General features: G+C 43.3%; 1 non-coding gene across 1 annotated transcript; it reads left to right on the top strand.

Moving 5' to 3' along the window:
• Positions 1-11,042: 11,042 nt before the first annotated feature.
• Positions 11,043-11,245, top strand: LOC118898581. The gene has a single exon (XR_005020730.1). It is a non-coding gene; the product is annotated as a small nucleolar RNA SNORA73 family (small nucleolar RNA).
• Positions 11,246-23,976: the final 12,731 nt, after the last annotated feature.

Here is a 23,976-nt window from a genome sequence, read left to right as displayed (position 1 = left end):
GGCTGAGAAATTTTGCCCAAGGGAGAGTCAGTCCATAAGAAAAGAGAGCTCCAAGGCTCTCAACAAAAGAACGGACTTTACAGTAGTTCAAGCCTAAGAGTGCTATAGAAAACAATAGGTCCTTTTAATTAAGAGCAGTAAGCTAAAACATAGGCTAATGCGTTCACCAGAGAGAACTAGGGAAAGACACTGCTAAAAACAGCCCAACTGGCGTCAAAACAAACGTCAAAGACCAGCCTAAAAAAAAGCTAGTCTTGGGAGGGTTCTGAGAAGATGGCAGAGTAAGAAGTTCCAGAAATCTGTCTCCCCACCTAGACAAGAGTTGTCTAGCAGAAACTGTCCAGTAAAGCAATTTTGAAGTTCTGGAGTCTATTGACAACCTAACATTCCACCTTAAGACAGTGGGTAAAAAAAAAAAAGAGAAATTAAACCCAAATTTAGCAGAAGGAAAAAAACAATAAGGATTAGAACAGAGATTTTTTAAAAATAGTGAACAGAAAAGCAGGAGAATCAATGAAATCACCTGATAGTTGATTCTGCAAAAAGATAAATGAAATTGACAAACCTTTACCTGGACTGACCAAGAAAAACAAAGAGAAGACTCAAAATACTAAAATCATAGATGAAAGAGGGGATATTACTACTGGTATTGTCCCATTTTACAGATGAGGAAAACTGAGGCTCAGAGAAGTTAAGGAACATATCCAAGACCACATAGTAGCAACACTGGACTTCAAACCCAGGGCTATTTGATGGAAAGCCTTGGATCTCCCCATTGTATCATGTGATGTGATCTTTTTTCTTGATACACAGAGTGAGTCCAGGGACCAGCAGCATCAGCATCACCTGAGAGTTTGTTCAAAATGCAGACTCTCGGGCCCCACCCAGACCTGCTGAATGCAGAACCCGCATTTTAACAAGATCCACAGGTTAAGTCAAATGTACGTTACAGCACAAGAAGCACTGTTCTGCTTAGTCTTTAAAAGACCTTGACAAGTGTCTGCTCCAAAGTCCAACTGCCTTGCTTTATAGATGAGGAAACTGAGGGTGAGAGAGGACTAGCAAGGTGCCCAATGTTCCTAACCCGATGTTTCTAACAACAGTGTGGACCATCCTGAGGACCCTGGCCAGTATGCTGCTGTGGCCAGAAAAGGCAGTCACATCATGGGAGTGGTCAGTCAAGAATGACGCTAAAATTAAAGAAAAAACACTGTTGCATCTGTCCCAGGAAAGCAACAGAAGGGCAGCTGCAGCGTCCCGGTCCCTGACCCAGCTCTGGTCCAGGCTCCCTTGTAAGAGCTGTAGTGATGCTTCCCCATCCCAGCTGTGAGCCCCTGGCTGTTCTCACTTCTTTCTTTGCATCTTCAGGGCCTGCCTATATGCTGTGCACACAGTAGGTGCTCAATTCACATCTGCTGACGTCACTGACGATAGTGGGTGGGAGAGATTTGCACAAGGAGTGAGGCCCCAACAGGAAGGGATGAGCTGAAGACAAGACCTGCACATTTGCCTGGGGCAGCCCTGCCAGGCTTCCCTCTCCCATTCACCTCCTTTAATATTTATTACAAAGTCTTAAGCTGCTTCAGCAGCTCTTGGGCTTTTCCAAATTCTTTAACCAGCGTGCTAGTGTGCCAGCACTTCACTTTCTTGCATTGACCCCATTTCCCCTTCAATACCATTACTCCTGCTGAAACTGCCAAGGCGTTTTAGCTTTGAGCTCTAATGGACATTGGGCATCTGGGTCCTAAAGGATCAGCAAAAACTCTCTCCGGCCGCAGCTGGGCACCTGCGCTCAGTCCTCTCCATCCACCAACCCCCAGGCTCTGCTTCCACCAGCCACTGCTTGCACTTACCCACTGCCTCCTTGCAGACTCTGCCCACGTCTGGACAACAGCGGGACCAGCATCCAGGGAGCTACCCCATGACCAAGGAGATAAAGAAGCCAAGAGGACAAAAAGGCCTGCAGAGCCTCTGGCCCAGCCCTCTCTGCCTGAGTCAGGAACGTCCCCTGGCCACAGGCCCATGCTGGCCAGCCTGACCCCACCCCTGCAGTGGAGCGAGCATGATGGGGGCGCCTTGCCTGTGCGCCCAGCCCCATTCCTTTATGCTGCTTGGGTTGGCTGTCCCTGGACAGCTCCTGGATTCTGAATCCAGCTGCCAGCTCCAACGCTTGGTATTTTTCTGTTGCCTCCTTCCTGATCTCAGACTCTGGACTCAGCTCCTTGGACTTACAGAGCCTCTACATCATTCTCTAAGATTTTGGCCTTTCTGGCAGCAACTCCTTATTGTTCAGGCCATAAGTTGTCCCGCTTACCAACTACCTGCGGGAGTCCAGGCCCAGTGGATGGTAGAATCCATCCCTGTTCGCCTCCTGGCTGGAACACAGGAGGCCGCCACGCACCCTGGGCCCGTGCGGACTCCCATCCCGGCAGCAGTCATACATACGTCAGGGCACAGAAAGGAAAGGACAGATACATGGTCATTCAGCTTGAGGAGCTAATAAAAGAGACACACCTTGGAAAACTGAACAAGTCACAGCCATGCGTACACACTGATACCTCAGCCCCCTCATCCGGACCTCTGCCCACGCATTTCTGACCAAACCCAGGAAGCCTGACTTAGCGACAGGGGCAGCCAGCAAGGCTCTTTCCCGCGACTTCAGGGCAGAGGCACAGAGATGGTCCGTGACCTCTAGGAATTTAGCACCAAAATAGAAAGATGAATAAAGTACAGCTGGATAAAATCCATTAGACCAAAGCCAAGTGGCCAGTGAAGTTTGATACCACAGGCAGGTCAGCAGGTGTGTGTGGGGACCACGTGAACCGGCCTCTGGGCCGTCGACAGGGCAGGCCCTGGGAGCTTCGCACGCAGCCTGGCTTGGGTGAGGGCAAGCCAGGAGCTCCTCTTGAGCACAGACCCAGCAAGCCACCCTCCCCTCCAAGTCCAGGCACACCTCACAGCACAGATGGGAGTGTCAGAAACTGCTCGCTCGACAGAAGACAGGACTGGCTGAGGTAGAACAGGTGGAAAAGGAGTTTCGGGCCCACGGTCCTGCCACGAGGAGGCGCAGAGGGAGGTGGGAAAGGGAGACACATGAGCCAGCAGGGCCCAGCCACGTAAGAAATGGTGGGTTAGGGCACAGGGCCAGGAGAAAGTGCATCAAGATGAGGATGTTGAATGCAATCCACGAGCAAGACATAGCATTGCTTTAAGTGCAGTCAAAACAGTGGACAGAGAAGCGTAATGGTTAAAAGATGTGAGATGAATTCATGAGAGCCTGAGTGACAATCTCAGCTCTATAACTTACTAGCTGTGTGACCTTGGATGCGTTAATTCACCTCTCTCAGCGTCAGTTCCCTCATCGGTAAATTAGGGATGATGCTGAAGTGTGTACAGGCTTTCAGTGCTTGGTGCCAACACACGGCAGCCTCTGTGTTCAGCCACAGCTGGTGGTTGGGGGGCAGGTTCTGTGAGCCTCACTCTCCCACTCACAGGTTTGCTGTTGAGGAGCCTGCCTGGTGCTTCTCAGCCTGCAGGCGTTTGGGCCTCAGGGCCTTCTCTGAAGCAGCAGAAACCCTGCTTTGGAAGTGCAGGGAAGTTTGAGTCCCCATTAGGAACCCCCCACCAAAAGCAGATGGGAGCCAGTGGGCCAGTGGCCTAGCTGAGGGACAGTTAACCTCCCCTGCTTGGGACAGATCTGGGGGCATTCCGTGTGCTCCTAGATATCTTAGGGAGTCAGGCCTCTCTTGCCCGTAGCAGTGACCTCCTTACCATTCTCTGGAGTGACTTTCCCTGTCTCCACCTCACTCTCCCTGCTCCTGGGATCACTTTCCCCTAGACAAGCTCAGACACATCCTTGTCTCAGGCTCTGCATTCAGGGAGCCCCCCAAAGACAAATGCCTTCCATGTGAGGTGATTGTAAGGACTAAAAGAGATAATCCAGGACTTCCCTGGTGGTCCAGTGGTTAAGACTCCATGCTTCCAATGCCGGGGGCACGGGTTCGATCCCTGGTTGGGGAACTAAGATCCCTCATGCCCTGTGGCATGGCCAAAAACATACATACATACATAAATAAATAAAAGCTCCCTCAGGGGCTTCCCTGGTGGAGCAGTAGTTAAGAATCCGCCTGCCAATGCAGGGGACATGGGTTCGAGCCCTGGTCTGGGAAGTTCCCACATGCCGCGGAGCAACTGGGCCAGTGAGCCACAACTACTGAGCCTGCGCGTCTGGAGCCTGTGCTCCACAACGGGAGAGGCTGCGACAGTGAGAGGCCCGCGCACCGCGATGAAGAGTGGCCCCCGCTCGCCGCAACTGGAGAAAGCCCTCGCACGGAAACAAAGACCCAACACAGCCAAAAATAAATAAATAAATAAATTTATAAAAGAAAAAAAAAAGCCCCCTCAGATGATGCTGATGTACAGTCAAGGTTAAGAACTACTGAACTAGTGCAACGGTTCTTAACAATGAATGTACATCAGCATCACCTGGGGAGATTTAAAAAAATAAATAAAAATAAAGGAGATAACCCATGTAAAGTTCTTGGAAGAAAAAAACAGCCTCTACGTGACTGAGAAAGAAAAGAGCAGTGCCTGATACCTGTGATCCGGTCTGATGCTTAGGGCTGGCCTCCATGTTCTTAGAAGCTCTTCTGATGCTCACAGCCAGGCCATGGGCTCCCCTGTGGGACAAAAATGATCTCAGAGAAAACTACCGTCAGACCCTGGCATGCTGATGCTGTCAAGAAGTGAGACAAAAACACGCAATCCACAGAGCACCCAAAGCCTCGCTCCCTCCCCAAGCCTTTGTAACTACATCAGGAGTAATGGAATATTTGTTATTTACTTTATCTTGTTAAAAAAAAAAAAAAAGAAGACACTACATGCTACTAGTAAACATGTTGAAGAATTTCTTCCGGAACTCTCTTCTGGACAATTGTATATGATATGAAACTCCTCTGATGGTCAGGTTTAACATCATCAGTGATAAGGCGTGGTGATGGTTTATAGCCCTGATATGTTGGGAAAAGAATGGCACTTCGCCTCTGGGATCTGCCTCTCAAAAACCCATCATCCCAGCTTAATCATGAAAAAAGCATCACACAATCTCAACTTGAGGGACATTTTACAAAATACTTGATCGATACTCCTCAAAACTGTCAAGGTCAACAAAAACAAAACAAGTCTGAGAAATTGTTATAGCCAAGAGGAGTCTGAGGAGACACAAGGACTAAAGGTCATGCAGTATCCTCGGTGGGATCCTGAAACAGAAAAAGGACATTAGGTAAAAACTCAAGACAATCTGAATGAAGTATTGACTTCAGTTTATAATAATGTATCAATATTGGTTCCCTAATTGCGAGGAACGTACCATAGTAACATAAGATGTTAACAATTAGGGACCCAGGAACTCTCTGTACTGCCTTTGCAAGTTTTCTGTAAATCTAAAATTATTATAAAATAAATAGTTTATTATAATGAGATAAACAAACCAATAAGCTTTGAGTACTGCATGTCCTATACATTATTTCTGTAACAGTAAATTCTGATCAGGTTTGTCCTTCCCACCGTTTAAGGTCATCAGAGTGCGGTCTGCTCCACACAATCATCTGGAGTGGAGGCAAGCAAGTGGTGCATGGGCCCTGCCCCAGAAAACCGAGTTAGAAATTCAAGGCCAACCAGTCCTATATACGGCTGAAACTTGTCATCTCCTTTTGATCTTTCAATAAAGTTCCCCAAACTAATACATTTATATTAAAAATTCAAATAATATCAAGTAAATAAAATAAGATGAAAGTCTGCCTTATTCCCGCTGCTATCCTGCTCCTCTCTTTGGAGTTAAGAGCCTGGGCTTCCGTTTTTCTTGCATTTACAAACACATAGGGTCTTCTCTACACACATGGAATCACTGCATTGCATGGCATGCGGGATCTTAAGTTCCCCAACCGGTGATCGAACCCGTGTCCCTGCAGTGGAAGCGAGGAGTCCTAAACACTGGACCGCCAGGGAATTCCCACTGTGTTATTCCTTTGTTTCCCTCTGACTTTTATTGGACTTTCAAGGATCTTATATTTTTCCCTTCCTTAGTTATTTGAAAATTATATACTTTATTTCTATTTAATTGATGTTACATTTACATTTTGACGGATTCTTAAGCATATTTTTTTCTATTGCTGTTGAAAATGAATAAGCATCCATAATATCCACATTCAAACAGGGTAACACTGTTACCAAAATTTTGCCCCAGTCCCGCTTTTTAAAAGTGTCCATTATGGAGAATCTCAAATACAGGCAAGAGTAGACCAAATAGTATAGTGAATTGCTCTGCTCATCTCAGCAGCTTCCAAATCAGGAGCACGTACCAGTTCAGGGCCAGTCTCGTCTCATCTATAGCCCGTCCACTTGCTCCTCCCATGTTATTCTGAAGCACATCCCAGATATCGTATTACTTCATCTGTAAATTAAAAAAATGTCTATCTCAAAATAGTATAAGGACTCCTCTTTTATATATAACTATAACAGTATCACACCTAAGAATCAATCAATAATAGCATCAAATATCTAGTAAATATCCAGAACTTCAATTGTTTCATAAACTTCATTCTTCATTGTTTCTTTTTTTACAGCTTGTTTGAATTGGAATCCAAATAAAGTCCACACACAGTAATTGGATGAAATGTGTTTATACTTTCTTTAATCTATAGGTTTCCCTTCCATCTTTTTTTTTTTTTTTTTCTTACAATTAATTAGTTGGGAAAAAAAAAAACCAGGCTGTTTGTCCCACAGTTTCCCAAGATGGCATTTTGCTGACTGCATCCATGGGGTCATGTGTTCTCTGCACTGGCAGGTAGATCTATAGGCTTGGTCAGACTCAGGCAAGAGACTTTGGGAAGAACACCTGCTGGATGCTGGTGTGCACTTCCATCAGGAGGCACACAATGGCTTGTTGCTTTCTTTGTGTGATGTTAATAGTAACACTCCAAGATCCAAAATTATGATATTCAAAATCCACTATTCTTTATTTACTAGCTGGAATACTTCCACTAAAATAAATGTCACCTTGTGTACTATTGCTCTAGCTGGTGGCACAGTTAGTAAAGAGAAGTCAAGATAAATGCTTACCTCTTTCCTTTTATTTACTGTTTTCACAATAATGGCTTGGTTCCTCAGCATCCTCCAGTGGTGACCAATTAGATTTACTACTGTTGTCATTGCTGGTTTAACACTATTATACACTCTTGCATTTACACATATTTGATGTACTTTAATCCACTGTAGTCATCATCCTCAGCGATGCTCACATTGCCCATCTTTGGCCAGTTGGAAGCTCTACAGGTTCGCTCCTGAGTACTGGCTGGGTTAAGACAAGCTATCACAACATCATATTTTGAGGTTAGTCTCTGGTAAATATCCAAGTTGAAAATCCACAAGGAATGGTTTTGCCCTGTCGAAAGATTTTATTTGTACAAATCTTGGAGAATGGAATTCTTCTCAACTTGACAAGAGGACTACATGAGAGAAAGCAGATCATACTCCTCTGTGGAGGGCATACATCCTTGGTTAATATTATATGTAAATATGCTTTACACCTCCTTTTAGGCACAGATACGTCCTCTGATATGGGCAAAAATAGTTGGTGGTGAACTTGGTAGCCATATGTTCATCCGTCTTCCAGTTTTCATCCTTTGCACCTAAACGCTTAGAATCTCCTGTGTGAGATTTTATTATTTATGTTTCCCCAACCTCTTTCTTACTGATGTATAATTTACATAAATACAATGCACAGGTTAAATTGTACAAGTTGATGGGTTTTGACAAATGGAAATTCCATGTCTCTATCACCTCCAACAAGAAATAGAACATTTCCATCCTCAAGAAAGTTTTTCATGCCTCTCTCTAGTCAATCCCATCCAGCCATTCACACATAACTACTGATTTGTTCTCTGTCACCGAAGATTAGATTTGTTTGTTTTGGACTTTACATGAAGGGACTCATACAGAACAAACGCTTCAGTGTTTCACTTCTTTCTCACAACAACATAATGTTTTGCAATTAATGTGTGCGGTTGAACTAGTAGATCATTTTTAATGCTTAGTAGCATGCTGCAGTTTGTCAATCCTTTCACCAATCGATGGACATTTGGTTTGTTTCTAGTATTTGCCTGCAAATGAAGCAACTGTAAACATTCTTGTGTAAGTCTTTCTGTAGACATATGTTTTTGTTTCTCTTGGGCTGGGATTGGAGTTGCATTGTAAATATATGCTTAACTACTAAACAGACTTGTGACGTGATCAAACCATTTTACACTTCTATCCACAATGTATGAGCCTTTCAATTGCTCCACATCCTTACCAACACTTGGTATTATCAATCTTTTGAATTCCAACTGTTGCAATGGGTATGAAGTGATCTCTTGATGCAATTTTAATCTGCATTTCCCTAAAACGACTAATGACATTGAACACATTTTCCTGCACCTATTGGCTAATCGTATATCTTCTTTTGTGAGGGGTCTGTTGAAGTCTTTTGACCCTTTGTTACTGGGTTGTTTATCTTTTTATCACTGCTTTGTAGAGATTCTTTCTATATCCTGGACACTAGTCCTTCATCAGATAAAATTAGGATAAAATGTTCACAATAGTCCATGGCTTGCCATTTCATTTCCTTGGATTTTGTTTTGAATTTTATTTCTCATTCCATTTCCACACTTCAGGATCTTCCCCCAATTGCTAGCCCTCAATCGCTCAGCTCAAAATAGAAGATACCATTTATTGAGCAATTATTGTGGTCCCTCCACTGTGCCAAGCTCTACATACCCATTCACCTCCCCTGCTACTCACTACAGTTCTGGGAGGCAAATCATGTCCACCACATTGAATCACTGGGGAAACTGAAGTTGAACAGCCTTCTGGTGTCACCCAGCCAGTAAGTGGCCTGCAGGCTCGAAAGCAGTGCTGTTCAATGTTGGCTGCACATCCGAGTTACCTGGGTAGGGACAGGGTGAAAATTTTTGATGCCCAGGCGCCAACCTCAGAGATTCTGATTTAATTGGTCTGGGGAGGAGCTTAGGCATGGGTATTTTTTAAAAAGCTCCAAAAGTGGTGCTGATGTTCAGAACTTCTGATTTTCAATGAGCTCTGTGCTCTCCGCTGCTGCTGAGTTTGGCTCTTGAAGATCGCCCTGCCCACCGGTGCAGGAAGAGTTAAGTGACAGGCCTTCCCAGGGGCCATCTCTCTGTGTCATTTACTGGCTGTGCAAAGAGAAAGCGTGCCTAGCTGAGGCAGTTCTCACTGTGCAGACTGGAGATGATTTGGGTTTTAACTTAAGGAGCTCTTTAAAATCTGCTCTCTCTTCCACCACCCCGCCTCCCCCCCGGAAAAAGCATATCCAGACGTCAGCGTACAATACCAGGTCCAATTTTGGAGGCTGCGGCAATCTGGGGAAGCATCCAAGGTGTCCTTGCAGAAAGGCAGTCACAACTTGGAAGTGACGATTGCAGAGGGGTTTCAATGTTGCGTGCAAAAATCTCCTCTCTTGCCAACAATTTTCAACTTGCTGGCATTTAGTGAGGCTTCGTCGCTCGTTCTCCAAGGAAAGCTGGCAGTAAGTCGTGGGGAGAGGGCTTGCTTTTCTTTTTAGTATTCCACCAATGCTGCTGTGGCTTTCAGAAGGTGAGCTGGGGTTCCTGAAAAGCCACCATTTTTGTCAAATGGGAAAAGAGCGCGAGCCAGGGAGAGATAGGTTTCTCTAAAATAAGACGCTTCTTGGTTTTTCTCCCTGTGACGTTCACAGTCCATATCAGCGAGTCCAGAAAATCCTTATTTGTTCTGGAATCAGAACCCCGATGTCACTCAGTTCAGGGTAAAGGGACTGGAGGAATTCCATGTAATACTTCTGTGGAGCTTTGAAAATTACCATCATCACTTGGTATCAAACACACACAGAGTCTGCAAAACTATTAGATATTTGTTCCTGGAGAACAAGCTTTCACAGAGAGGATATGCAAGACTTGCTGAGGGGAAACAAAATGATCCACGTTAGGACAGACTCCCTGCCCAAAAAGCTCAGGCACCGTGTTCTGCAGAACAAGGACCTCTGAGTTTGAGGAGTGGAGACGAGGGTCACGGCCACTTCAGGTGGCGCTGATACCTGGAGCACTACATCTGGAGCTGTGGTTTTCAAAGTGTGGTCCCAGAGCCAAGAGCACCGGCCTCATTTGAGTCGTGGTAGGAATGCAGATTCATGGGTCCCATCCCAGTGTCAGTAACTTTGGGGGTGGGGCCCAGCCCTCTGTGTCTTAAGGAGTCCTCCAGCGAGTCTGATGCACCTTAAAGTCTGAGATGCACTGATCTAGTCCAGACCCTCATGAGCCAATCTTGGAAAACTTGAGGCCTACTGAATTACAGGCAGGAGGCAAGGGGTGAGGGCCCTGCCTCAAGCTGTTTTCAGTCATTTCCTCCCTGGTGTAAATGGGGTGGGAGTGGGGTTGGGTAGGTGATGGTGAGAACTCCACCTGAAGCAGAAGCAGAACGGCTAAGGAGGCAAAAGACCATCTTTTCTGCTTTCCACTGAGGCTCCACAGGCAGCTTGGCCACTTTCCTGCAGAATTTTCCTGTGGGAGGAGGATACATTCCAGTGCGATAACAGTGCAGTGACATGAGTAGGATCCCGCCTTCTATTTCAGGAGCACAAGGTCTGCAAACAGCTGGAAGGGCTCCATGATGGGTTGGATTTAGGGAGGTAGGAGGGTGGCAGGGAGGTTCCCAGGAACAGTCTTGCCAGCCCACAGAAAGAGGGACCTCCTAGGGTCGACCCAATACAGGCTGGGTATTAGCCCTAACTGGTTGCTATATACAACCTGCACAACTGTACATGGCGGGCCTGCTCAGGAAATAGGAGCTTAACCAAACAGGAACATCATGCTCAGAGCAAAGAAGAAATAAGAAGGAGCATGCCAGGACCGAGGAGGAGGAGGAGGTGGATGAAAAGGAAGATAAGCCCCAGAACACGGTGGTTTATGGGTACCTGAGATAAGACACACATTCCAACGTGGATACCCCAGGAGGTCACTCCCCGGGCTCTGTCCTGGTGGCATAGGGGAGCACAGGGCTCTGCCCCATGATGTACAGTCCCTTTCCACAACGTTGGAGATGAAGCCGGGCCTTGAGTCTGCGCCTGCATATTCCTACAGCTTCTCAGAGTCCTGTGAACAATGACTGAGGAGACAAACCATGCAGTGAGACATCTGGTATACCAAAATTTAAAAGTGAAATAAGATTGTTATGTATGAATCTAATTTTTTTTTGTCCTTTTCATTCAGGAGAGAAGAGGAGCCTTGCCTGACTTGTGCAGTTAACAATGCTTTGGGGGCCTTTATTTGGCAGGGAGATTAGTAAAGTGAGTAATACACTATTTTTGGAAGATAAGCCTGGGCAATCTGAAAATGTTAAGTTTCGGCACAATGTTTAACCCTGAACTGCATCTTAAAAACCAGCAGAGTAATAGTGTTCTGTTGCCCAGGTGCCTTTTGAAATTTAGAAGGAATTCCAGAAGACACTTGAGTGTGGCAGGTCTGTGGACAGTACAGTGACCTGGGAGTCCCAAGAGACCCTTTCAGGTTTCCTATGAGGTGGAAACTTGATATACTGATACTAAGATCTTGGCCATTCCCAAGTAGACTGGATTTTCTTAAAAGTGGAAAGCAGATACCCATGAGAATCTACATGTCTTAATAAAGAGATCCATGTCAGTTTCTAATGTACCCATGAATTATAATAAAGGTGACTATATACATAAAAAAAAAAAAAAGACAGACAGACACTGAACTGACTGTCATGAAGAAAGAAGTTTATTAAACTCACAGTTCCCTAGAAACAGGAGCCATGCTACAGCATGCAGGGAAGCCACATCCAGAAGTGCTGGGGTGGGTCAGGAGGCAGAGAGAATGAGGAGAAAACATGGGTGAGAGTCTTTACCATGGCTTCTCAAGAAGGGATGGGCAAGGCAGGATACGCTTGTTTAGGACTGGCTAGTTTGAGTCATTTCGATGGGCTCTGGGGCCCAGGGCCGTCCCTCATAGTCTGGTTTCTGGTCTGGGGGTGATTAGGGCAGGGAAGAGCAGAGAGTGAGAGCCCGACAGAGGTGTCTGGGGGGCAGGCTCCGCACTGGTTGGTTTGCGCAGGAAGGCAGATTACAGGTGTGCTGTTTGCTCTCTCTAGGAACCGGGAGAGGCAGTCCTTCCAGGGTCAGAGCACCAGATTACAGAAAATAAAAGACACGGCTACTGCGCTGGGATGACGAAGCAAGGTCCTGAAGGCTGGCCTGCCTAATCGAGCCATCACTTTGTTCCCAACTGTCTGCACCATATGCTGCCCAGCCCGTAGTCCCTCCTTACCTGGGACTATCAAGCACTTGAAATGTGTCCAGCATGACTGTGGAGCTGAATTTTACACTTTTATTTAATTTTAATTAATATAAATACTTTTAAAAAGTATAACATCATCTTTCATTAAACAGATTTAGTAAGAGTGTAAAAAAATTTCATGAATGATTTTTATATTGATTACATGTTGACATTATAATATTTTGGATATATTGGGTTCAATAAAATACTATTAAATTCATTCCACCTGTCTTTTTACATTTTTAATGTAATTTAAAATTACAGATACGGCTTGCATTACATTTTTACTGGACAGTGCTGGCCTATATATTCAATACTTAATAGTGATTAGAAGTAAAACCCTAAAACCAGAGTCAAAAAGCGGGATGCCCTGCGAGGCGGTGCTAACGAAACACACACGGTGCGTACCATTCTCTTGCTGGAGGGTGACATTCTTCCTACTGGGGCTCGGCGTATGCTCCAGAGCACCTGGGAGAAAGGGGTGGGGTAGGCAGGAGATGTTAACACGGCTGAAAAAAATTTATGTTCAAGCAATGTCTTGACAGAGAGAGAGAGAGAGATCTACGTTACTTTCTGCAGCCCCAAAACAGCCATGAGTCCCAGAAGCAGCTGGTAATGTTTCTCAGCTGTTGCAGACCATGAGGGCTGCCAAAGCCCACCCAAGACTCCCTGCTCCATCTTCCCTGCCCCAGAGCCCGCTCCCTGGATGGCCTGGTATGGCAGAGGTAAGGGACAGCAAAGAAGGGCACGTGGAGGGACAGACAAGGATTTCTAACGGCCTAGTGCCCACCGTGCTGAGTGCCCGCTCCCAAGCAACCCTCTGGCCCCGTGTTCCTGTGAGGCTGCCAGCCCTGGGAAGTGTGTGTGACTCACAGATATCCTCAGGGTTAGACTTTTGGGCATTGTGGTTATAAATTATTACAAAAAGTTTCTTGGCGCTGGATCCAGGAGCCCTGGCCCTGTGTCAGTTGTGGGAAAGCTTCTCAGCTGATGGGAGTGAGGGGTAAGGGGCCAGGGCTCCTGTGCAAAGGACAGAGGCATAGCTGCCACCAAGCTCACTACTGGGAACACTGAAAGTCTGGGCAGGGCAGGGATGCAGGCCACGTATGTACGGAAGGGTGGCCTGGCAGAGCTCCAGAGGACAAGGTGTCCCAGCTGGCAACCATCTGCACACACACAATTTGTCAGGGGGGGTGAGGAGCACCAGCCTCTGTGCAATCATCACCTGAAATCCTGAGTCACATCCTCTGGTGAGCTGTGGGAGGGACCCCTTAGTAGAGGCATCTCGTAAGATGGGAAAGAGAACTTGCTATATGGTCCAGAAGAGGGACTATCTTGAACAAGGGAACAACCTTCTCGTTCCCACTGGTAGAAGAAATCCAATTCGTTCAGTCCAACAGGTCATATGTTTGTGCCTAATATGTGCCAGGCATGGGTGGAGAAGTCACCCGAGGTCCCTCCCTGCCCTTAAGTAGCTTAGAGGCAGATGAGGTCACTCTGTAATGAATTCAAGTGCAAGTGCTATGAAAGGGAAGTAACGGGAAGTCAGCCTCGTTGGAGAAGGCAGCCTCATCAGAAGACAAGGCTTCCTGGACGAGTGCAAATATTAGCAACCCAAGAGGAGGCTGCGGGCAGAGGACAGTGTTTCTAGCTGAGGGACTTGCACAAACAAAGGCCCAGGGGCAAGAAAGTGCCTGGCCTGCCATGGATTCAACACATTCAGCTCTGATGTGTGGATTTATTAGTCACACTAATGCCAAACATATTTTGGGCATGATTCTACTATCCCGACCTGCTCCAGAGGTTACAAAGGCAATAACCTACACAATAGCTCTCATTCATTTACTCACATAGATTCATGGGACATCTACAATGCATCAAGTGCAGGACTTCATTGTTAGAAGGTAGCAACAGCCCGAGAGCCTAAGGGATGTCAGGATGGCAGATGCAGAACTAGGAATAGTAGGGAGAGCTGTGGGAAGGAAAGGAATTGAGGGAGAGGGTATTCACTTCTGAGTTTGTGTCATCCTTCTTTGAGAGCATGAGTGGATGGCAAAAGGCCCCTGGCACACAACCCTGAGAGCCTGAGGAGGAGGAAGGTCATAGTCCTTCTCTCTTCCTTGCTTCTCGCATTTCACCACTTATCACGTCCTGGAAGTTCTAATTCCATATTGTCTCATGTCTTGACCCCATCTTCTCTCCCGCTGCCAGCTCAGGGTCCCTAGATTAAAACCAGAGCCTCCTAATTAAAAACAGTGGAGCTTATTAAGACATAAGAATTGGAAAAAAGTATAACCTTGGCACTGAGGACAGACTGTTTGGTGTGATCACTGGCCAGCATTGAAGGATGGATGGTCAGTGTGATGGGACGAATGATATCTGTGGCTGTTTAAGTTGTATTGAGGTGCACTGGAGGAGCGGGGGATAGGGAACCACTTGGAGGTAAGTGCAGAGATGATCAAGGAGAGGGAGTAAAGGCCAGGGCACCCCTTGGTGTTAAGGAAAAAACAAGCAATAAATTAATGAAGAAATCATGGTTTTCCAAGTAATTTACAACAGCAAAAAAACCATGCCTAGGAGTAAGGCTAACAACAAATATGCAAAGATATCTATGGGTATATTCCGTTCAATTTCTCCAAGATTCAGTACAATTCCAAGCAAACTGCCTACATAGATCTTAGAACCTAGGAAACTGATTCTAAAATGCATATGGATGATATCGCGTATATGTGGAATCTTAAAAAAAAATGATACAAATGAACTTATTTACAAAACAGAAACAGACTCACTGCCTTAGAAAACAAACTTATGGTTACCAGGGGGAAGGGTGGGGGAGAGGATACATTAGGGGTTTGGGATTGACATGTACACACTACTATATTTAAAATAGACAACCAACAATCACATCCTATATAGCACAGAGAACTCTGCTCAATACTCTGTAATAACCTAAACGGGAAAAGAATTTGAAAAAGAATAGATACATGTATACGTATAACTGAATCACTGTGCTTTACTCCTGAAACTAACACAACATTGTTAATCAACTATACTCCAATATAAAATAAAAATTTTTAAAATTCATATGGAAAGTTGCAAGAATAACCAAAGTTACTGAGAAAATAATATCTTTAATTTACTAGATATTATGAAATATTAAAAACTGTAGTAATGAAAACAAAGGTGGGAATAGGCGGTTAATGTCATGTGTTCTAACAATGTGGAAATAATAAAACTAACAAAAATGGGAGATAAAATGGGAAGTAAAATAAGCGCAGTGACAGTCCCTTTTGAAATAGCTGAGAATCAAAGGATATCATTTATAGTAACATAAACTTAAGTACTTTTAGCATACAAAGGGAAAACAAAGTTATTATTGACTAAAATTTGGCGCTGGAGAAGAGAGGGGCAGCAGGGCAAGGAAGACACAAGCTAATGAAATTGTTACTCGTGGTAGGGAACCACTAGGTGTTGTTTAAAGAAAGAAGGAACTAAGAGTATGAATTATACAATGACCTACATGCAAAGAGAACCACTAAAACAAAAAATAGAAGCCTTCTTAAACACAAAGAGGACTACAACAACAACAAAGGTGAACAAAGAAAGCAGATCACATGATGAAACACATGCACAAATATGCATGCACACACATAAACATTAACACAAGCATTAAACGTAAAATAATATGAAAGAACTGAGACAAAACATCTCTCTCATATAAAAGCATGTAAATGGGCTAAAATGATCTATTAAAAGCAACATGGGACTTCCCTGGTGGTCCAGTGGTTAAGACTCCGCATTTCTAATGCAGGGGGTGAGGGTTCAATCCCTGGTTGGGGAACTAGGATCCCACATGCTGCATGGCATAACCAAAAAAAAAAAAAAAAAACAGCAATCCACAATTCTATAAAATCTATGCTGTGTCGAGACGCACACAAAACAATGAGAATGATAGAGATTACAAATAAAGAGATGGGCAAAACTATATCTGCCAGATGTCAGTGATAATGGTAGAGCAGTCAGTTCCAAGGACCCATCCCACCACAGAAACATCAAAAAAATCAAGCAAAAAATTTTAGAACCAACTTTGTCAACTCTGGAAAACAAAGGTTTACAGCAGGCAAGGGAACCCTATATCAAGAAAAAGGCAATCTATGGGGCTTCCCTGGTGACGCAGTGGTTAGGAATCCGCCTGCCAATGCAGGGGTCACGGGTTCGAGCCCTGGTCCAGGAAGATCCCACATGCCGCAGAGCAACTAAGCCCATGCGCCACAACTACTGAGCCTGCGCTCTAGAGCCCATGAGCCACAACTACTGAGCCCACATGCCACAACTACTGAAGCCTGCGTGCCTAGAGCCCGTGCTCTGCAACAAGAGAAGCCACCGCAATAAGAAGCCCGCGCACCACAATGAAGAGTAGCCCCCACTTGCCACAACTAGAGAAAGCCCACGCACAGCAACAAAGACACAACACAGCCAAAAATAAATAAATAAAATAAATAAATTAAAAAGAAAAAAAAAGAAAAAGGCAACCTAAACATGGTAGAAAAGCTTTGTGGTGTTTTTCTTTGTCCTTGTCCCACTAACCTCTGTGGCATATCAGTGGTCTTGAAGATGGTGGTCCACATTCCCAGGGTAGGACTCTAGTTCCAAAAGGAGCAAAACAAACCTTACTTGCAAAGAATTGTGTTTGTCTATTCTAACCTGTCTAGGAGTTACCTGAAGAACTGATACTGGTGTTCTGTTTTTGTTTTGCCTAACTTGGAACTCACTCAGGGTAGAAAAGTGGTGGACATTCCTTGAAAATACTGTAAGGCAAATCAACTGTCCACAGCTACTTGGGGCAAAAAGATTATGACTAAAGCACAAAGTGCCCAAAGGCTCGGTGGAAAAGCTAGGGAGAAAGTTTTGGGAAATCAGGGAATTCGAAGGAGCCCTTCCACACTGGGGAATTTAGACAGCCACATGCATGCCCAGGGCAGAATACATGCACAGAAAATACCTGAGAAGACTCTAAGCTTTCTCCTCCAGCTGATCTCTAGGCTGAGTCCGAGAGGAAGTGAAGGCTAAAGCAGAGTTATAAATAGCCTGGCTAAACACTGAAGGAATGCTCCAATACAAAGCAATTTGCAAAGACTGGGAAATATTTGTGTTTTTATTTATTTATTTATTTTAATTTATTTATTTTTGGCTGAGTTGGGTCTTGCTGCACGAGGGCTTTCTCTAGTTGCAGCGAGCGGGGGGCTGCTCTTTGTTGCAGTGCGCGGGCTTTTTGTTGCAGTGGCTTCTCTTGTTGTGGAGCATGGGCTCTAGGTGTGCGGGCTTCAGTAGTTGTGGCTTGCAGGCTCTAGAGTGCAGTCTCAGTAGTTGTGGCACATGGGCTTAGTTGCTCCGCGGCGTGTGGGATCTTCCCAGACCAGGGCTCGAACCCGTGTCCCCTGCATTGGCAGGTGGGTTCTTAACCACTGGGCCACCAGGGAAGTCCCTATTTGTGTTTTTAAAACTTTTTCTTTCTCTGTCAACTTCCCCCCCACACCGGCCCCACCGCCACCAACCAGGGAAGGGGATGACTGAAGGAAATCTTTATTAAAACGCTAGCTGAACACAGATAAAAAACAGACACCAGAAACCCATACATGACAAAGAATACTGACTTTATAAATATGCTTTAGAAAAGTTGCTAAAAAAACAGCTACAGCCAACAACAAGCAAGAAAAACAAACCCTAAGGAGAGGAAAAAATCTGATTTCCAGAGTTACCATATTATAGTATTCAAAATGTCCAGTTTTCAACAAAAAATGATGAAGCATGTATCGGGACAAGAAAATATGGCCCATTCCTAGAAAGAAATTAATAGAAACTACCCCTGAGGAGGCACAGACATTGGACTTACTCGACAAAGACTTTAATTCAACTAGAAAAACTAGAGAAAGAAAAGCAAACTAAATGTGAAGCTAGTAGAGGAAGGAGATAAAGATCAGAGTGGGGATAAGTGAAATGCAGAATAGAAAAATGATGGAGGGAATCAATGAAACCAAAAGTCGATTCTTTGAAAGCAACTAAATTGACAAACCTTTAGCTAGACTGACAAAGCAAAAAGAGAAAAAAACACAAATAACTCAAATTAGAAATGAAAATGAGACATTGTTACCAACCTTACAGAAATAAAAAGGAATATAAGAAAATACTATGAACAATTAAATGCCAAAAAATTAGATAACCTAGATGAAATGAACAAATTCTTATAAATACACAATTTACCAAAACTGATCCAAGAAGAAATTAAAAATCTGAATAGACCATAACAAGTAAAGAGATTGAACCAGTAGTAGAACCCCCCCCCCACTTCTAGCACTATACAGAGTCATTGGTGATTCAAAACATTTGAAGAAGAATTAATACCAATCTTTCCAAAATTCTTTTAAAAGACAGAAGAGAGAACACATTCTATAAAGCCAGTATTAACCTGTTAACAAAGCTAGACAAAGACTCCTCAGGAAAATTATAGACCAATATTCCTTATGAATACAGACACGAAAATTCCCAATAAAATATTGGTTAACCAAATCTAATAGCATATTAAAAGAATTATATACCATGACCAAGTGAATTTGTTCCAGGAATGCAAGGTGATTCAACGTGAGAAAATCAATCAACATAATACAGGTTAATAGAACTACAAAAACAAACAAACAAACAAAACAACACACACATGGTCATCCCAATTGACACAGAAAAAAGCATCTGACAAAATCCAACACCCTTTCATGATAAAAAACAACAACAACAAAAAAAAAACCTCAGAAAACTAAGAGTAAAAGGAACTCCCACAATATGATAAAGGCTATTTATGAAAAACCCACAGTTAACACCATACTTAATAGTGAAAGAATGAAAGTTTTTGCTTAAAGATCAGGAACAAGGCTTGGGTACCCACTTTCACCACTGCTATTCAATATTGTACTAGAAGTTCCAGCCAGAGTAATTAGGTAAGGAAAAGAAACAAAAGCCATCTCAACTGGAAAGGGAGAAGTAAAACTTTATCTAGTCACAGATGACATGATCCTATACATAGAAAATCTCAAAGATTCCACAAAAATAACCACTAGAGGTAATAAACAAATTCAGCAAAGTTACAGGATCCAAAATCAACATGCAAAATCAGTTGTATTTCTGTATACCAGAAATGAACACTCTGTTAAAAAATTAAGAAAATCTCACTTAAAACAGTATCCAAAAGAATAAAAGAATAAAATAAATTTAACCAAGGAAGTGAAAGACTTGTATGCTGAAAACTATAAAACATTGCTGGAAGAAATTAAGATCTAAATTAATGGGGGCTTCCCTGGTGGCGCAGTGGTTGAGAATCTGCCTGCTAATGCAGGGGACACGGGTTCGAGCCCTGGTCTGGGAGGATCCCACATGCCGGGGAGCAACTAGGCCCGTGAGCCACAACTACTGAGCCTGCGCGTCTGGAGCCTGTGCTCTGCAACAAGAGAGGCCGCGATGGTGAGAGGCCCGCGCACCGCGATGAAGAGTGGCCCCCGCTCGCCACAACTAGAGAAAGCCCTCGCACAGAAACGAAGACCCAACACAGCCAAAAATAAATAAATAAATTAATTAAAAAAAAAAAAAAAGTAAAAAAAAGATCTAAATTAATGGAAAGACAACCCATGTTCATGGATTGGAAAACTTAATATTGTTAAGACTGCAATACTACCCAAAGAAATATACAAGTTCAACGAAGTCCCTATAAAAAGTCCATCAGTGTTCTTGCAGATTTCTAAAAGTCAATCCTCAAATTCTCATGGAATTGTAAGAGCCCCGAATAATGAAAACAATCTTTAAAAAGATCAAAATTGGACAACTTACACTTCCTGATTTCAAAACTTACTGTAAAGCAATGGTGGTAGTGGTATAAGGGTATATATATGTGTGTGTGTGTGTGTGTGTGTGTGTGTGTGTGTGTATCAATGGAATAGAATTAAGAATCCAGAAATTAACCCATACACCTACGGCCAGACACCTGTATTTTCTACAAGTGTCAAGACCACTTAACAGGGAAAGCAGAGTCTCTTCAAGAAATGCAGCTGGGACCATTGGGTATCACATGCAAAATAATAAAGTTGGTCCCCTAACTCACACCATTTATAAAAATTAACTCAAAATATATCAATGATCTAAATATAAGAGCTCACAATCATTAAAATCTTATCAAAAAACATAGGAGTAAATCTTTATGACCGTCGATTTGGCAACGAATTCTTAGATAATGTACCAGAAGCACAAGTAACAAAGGAAAAAATAGATAAACTGGAATTCATCAAAATTAAAGACTTTTGTGCATCCAAAGACATTATCAAGAAAGTGAAAAGATCAGATACAAAATGGAAGAAATTCTTTGCAAATCATATGAGTTACAAGGGTGTTATATCCAGAATATATAAAGAGGTCTTACAATTCAACATAAAAAGGGAAACAGGGGCTTCCCTGGTGGCGCAGTGGTTGAGAATCTGCCTGCTAATGCAGGGGACACGGGTTCGAGCCCTGGTCTGGGAAGATCCCACATGCCACGGAGCGGCTGGGCCCGTGAGCCACAACTACTGAGCCTGCGCGTCTGGAGCCTGTGCCCCGCAACGGGAGGGGCCGCAATAGCGAAAGGCCCGCGCACCGCGATGAAGAGCGGTCCCCGCACCGCGACGAAGAGTGGCCCCCACTTGCCGCAACTAGAGAAAGCCCTCGCACGAACCGAAGACCCAGCACAGCCAAAAATAAATAAATAAAAAAAAAAAAATAAAAAGGGAAACAACTCAACTTAAAAATGAGTAAAGGACTTGAATATTTCTCCAGAAAAGATAAACAAATAGCCAACAAGCACATGAAAAGATGCTCAATTTCATTAGTCACTGGGGAAATGCAACTCAAAACAATGAGATACCACTTCACAAACACTACGATGGTTATATACATACATACACATATACGTATACATATACATATTTTAAAAGGAAAATAATAAGTGTTAGCAAGGATGTGGAGAAATTGGAACACTTGTACATTGCTGGAGGGAATGTAAAATGGTTTAGCCACTGTGGAAAACAGTTTGTGGCTTCCTCAAAAAGTTAAACATAGAATTACCACATGACCTAGCAATTCCATTTTTAGTTATATACTCAAAAGCATTGAAAATAGGTACTTAAGCAAATAAACGTATACACTTGTTCATAGTAGCATTATTCACAATAGCCTAAAGGTGGGAAAAACCCAAAACGAACACATCAACAGATGAGTGGATAAATAAATTGTGGTATACACTTACGCAATATCATGCAGCCATAAAAAGCACTGGTATATACTACAACGTATATATGCCTTAAAAACATTATGCTAAGTGAAAGAACCCAGACACAAATGTCACATATGGTTCCAATTACATAAAATATCTAGAAAAGGTATATCCATAGAGACAGAAAACAGATTGATGGTTGCCTGGGGCTGGAGGGAGAGGGAACTGTAAGTAGTAAATGCTTAATGGCTATACGGTCTCCTTTTGGGGTGTTGAAATGTTTGGAACTAGATGTGGTAGTGGCACAACACTGAATTGTGTACTAAATACCACTGAACTGTTCACTGTTAAATGGTTAATTTTACGTTGTGAATGTCATCTCAGGAAAAACAAAAACAAAAACAAAAAACGTATATCTGTAAAATTCAAACAAAGGAAGAAGGGGTCCATGACTTACTATCAGGTGGGGTAGAATTTAGACATCTAAAATACTAATTTCAAGCCATGTAGTTTTTAAGGGTCTCTTAACTTATGCAATTTGTATAACAAACCATCTAAATGTTCAGTAGTAACATGGCCATCTGACACTTTTAAAAAGAACTTATAACTAAGAGCTGAAAACCACTTAAACAAGCATTTGTTGGATCAAGGTTATGAATGTTCAGAAAGCACACAGGATTGGCAGCCTTCTGGGGTTAGTCCCAGATTGGGCACCATGTAGTTCTGGGTAAGCTTCTTCAGCTGGCTGGGTCTTCTTCATATGCAAAATGAGAGGGTCGGACAAGATCATCAGTAGGCCTCCTTTTTAGTTACAAAAAGTCTGTGCAATCTATTCCCCAAGACAGAATGCAAAAAGGCAAAGCCTTTGAGAAAAGGGCTATACTTCATTCATAAACACTGAGACAAATCTCACCTGCCAGTGATGGAGGCTGGAGAGAATAGCACTTTCTAAAGCAGCCAGGACAGGATGGATTACAGATGAAAAATCAACCCCAATTCAAGCCACACCTGGAAGAGAATTGGTGTCAAATATCAACAGCTGGGTACAAATGTTATTTGCATTTTTTGGCAAACATCTGATGTGGGTTTGGTGTGAGCAAGAATTCTCTCTCCAAAATATAATAGCTTAAGTGGAAAGCTTTGATAACTCAATGCATTCCTGGTAAGTGTGTTGAAATCTGATGTTTTGACAAAAATACACCTGGAAAGCATAAGTGCCTAAGGAAACAGTGATTAGTCACAAACCCCAGATACGAGACTCAGAGTGATCATTGACGAAGAAATATTTCTAGCTCACAAACACAGTGACAAAACCAACAGCTACCCAATCTGCTCCCTGATTTTCTTATACTTGAGCACAACTGCTAATTTTGTATAAATATAAGCAGAAAAATAGCTTTTGGAAATCTTAAAACAAAGCCTATTTTCTGCCACTATCCACCCACAACCATCTGCCAGGCTTTGGATTAAAGATGACAGCAACCTCCTAAGGAAGCTCCATGGGGAAAACCAGTTTCTGAAGCTATAGGTCAATCATTTTAAGTGTAACTAAACTATTTTAGATTTCAAATCTGTTTGTTTAATAAGTCCAAGAGAAATAAAACTAAGTTTAGTGGTCACCACATTTTGGTTTAAAATAACAATAAAAAGAGTAAAAAATAAAAAAGAAATCTTTTGACTCTGAAGCTCTAATTGTTACTCATTCACTTATTTTTTCAACAAATATTTCAGCAACTACCATGTGCCAGGCTCCGTGCTGAGTGCAGGAAATACAATGGAGAACTAGTCCCTGCCATCACGAGCCTCATGAGGCAGATGAAAGGAATAGTAAGCAGACAAATAATTTAAAATATTTCCTTCATATCACTCACAGATAAAGGGACAGAGAATAACAGAGGAGGACGGCCAGAGAGCACCTCTCTGAAGAGGGGACACCTGAGGCCTAAAAGATGAGAAGGAGCTAGCGAATAGGCAGAGAGGAGTATTCTAGGCAGAAGGAATGCCCATGTGCAAAGGCACTGAGGCAGGAAATCATTAAAGTCTGGACCGGATCCATCAGTGGGCTCAAGTGTGGTGAGGCGATAAAGTAATATGGATGAGTTTGGAGAGGAAGGCAGTGCAAGACACGAAAGATTTTTTTTTTTTTTTTTAAACATCTTTATTGAAGTATAATTGCCTTACAATGGTGTGTTAGCTTCTGATTTATAACAAAGTTAATCAGTTATACATATACAATATGTTCCCATATCTCTTCCCTCTTGCATCTCCCTCCCTCCCACCCTCCCCATC

Source organism: Balaenoptera musculus, chromosome 7 (assembly GCF_009873245.2).
Source record: "Balaenoptera musculus isolate JJ_BM4_2016_0621 chromosome 7, mBalMus1.pri.v3, whole genome shotgun sequence".
In the NCBI taxonomy this organism is placed as follows: Eukaryota; Metazoa; Chordata; class Mammalia; order Artiodactyla; family Balaenopteridae; genus Balaenoptera; species Balaenoptera musculus.
Note: the sequence above shows the minus strand (reverse complement) of the source record. Positions and strands in the feature narration are given on the sequence as shown.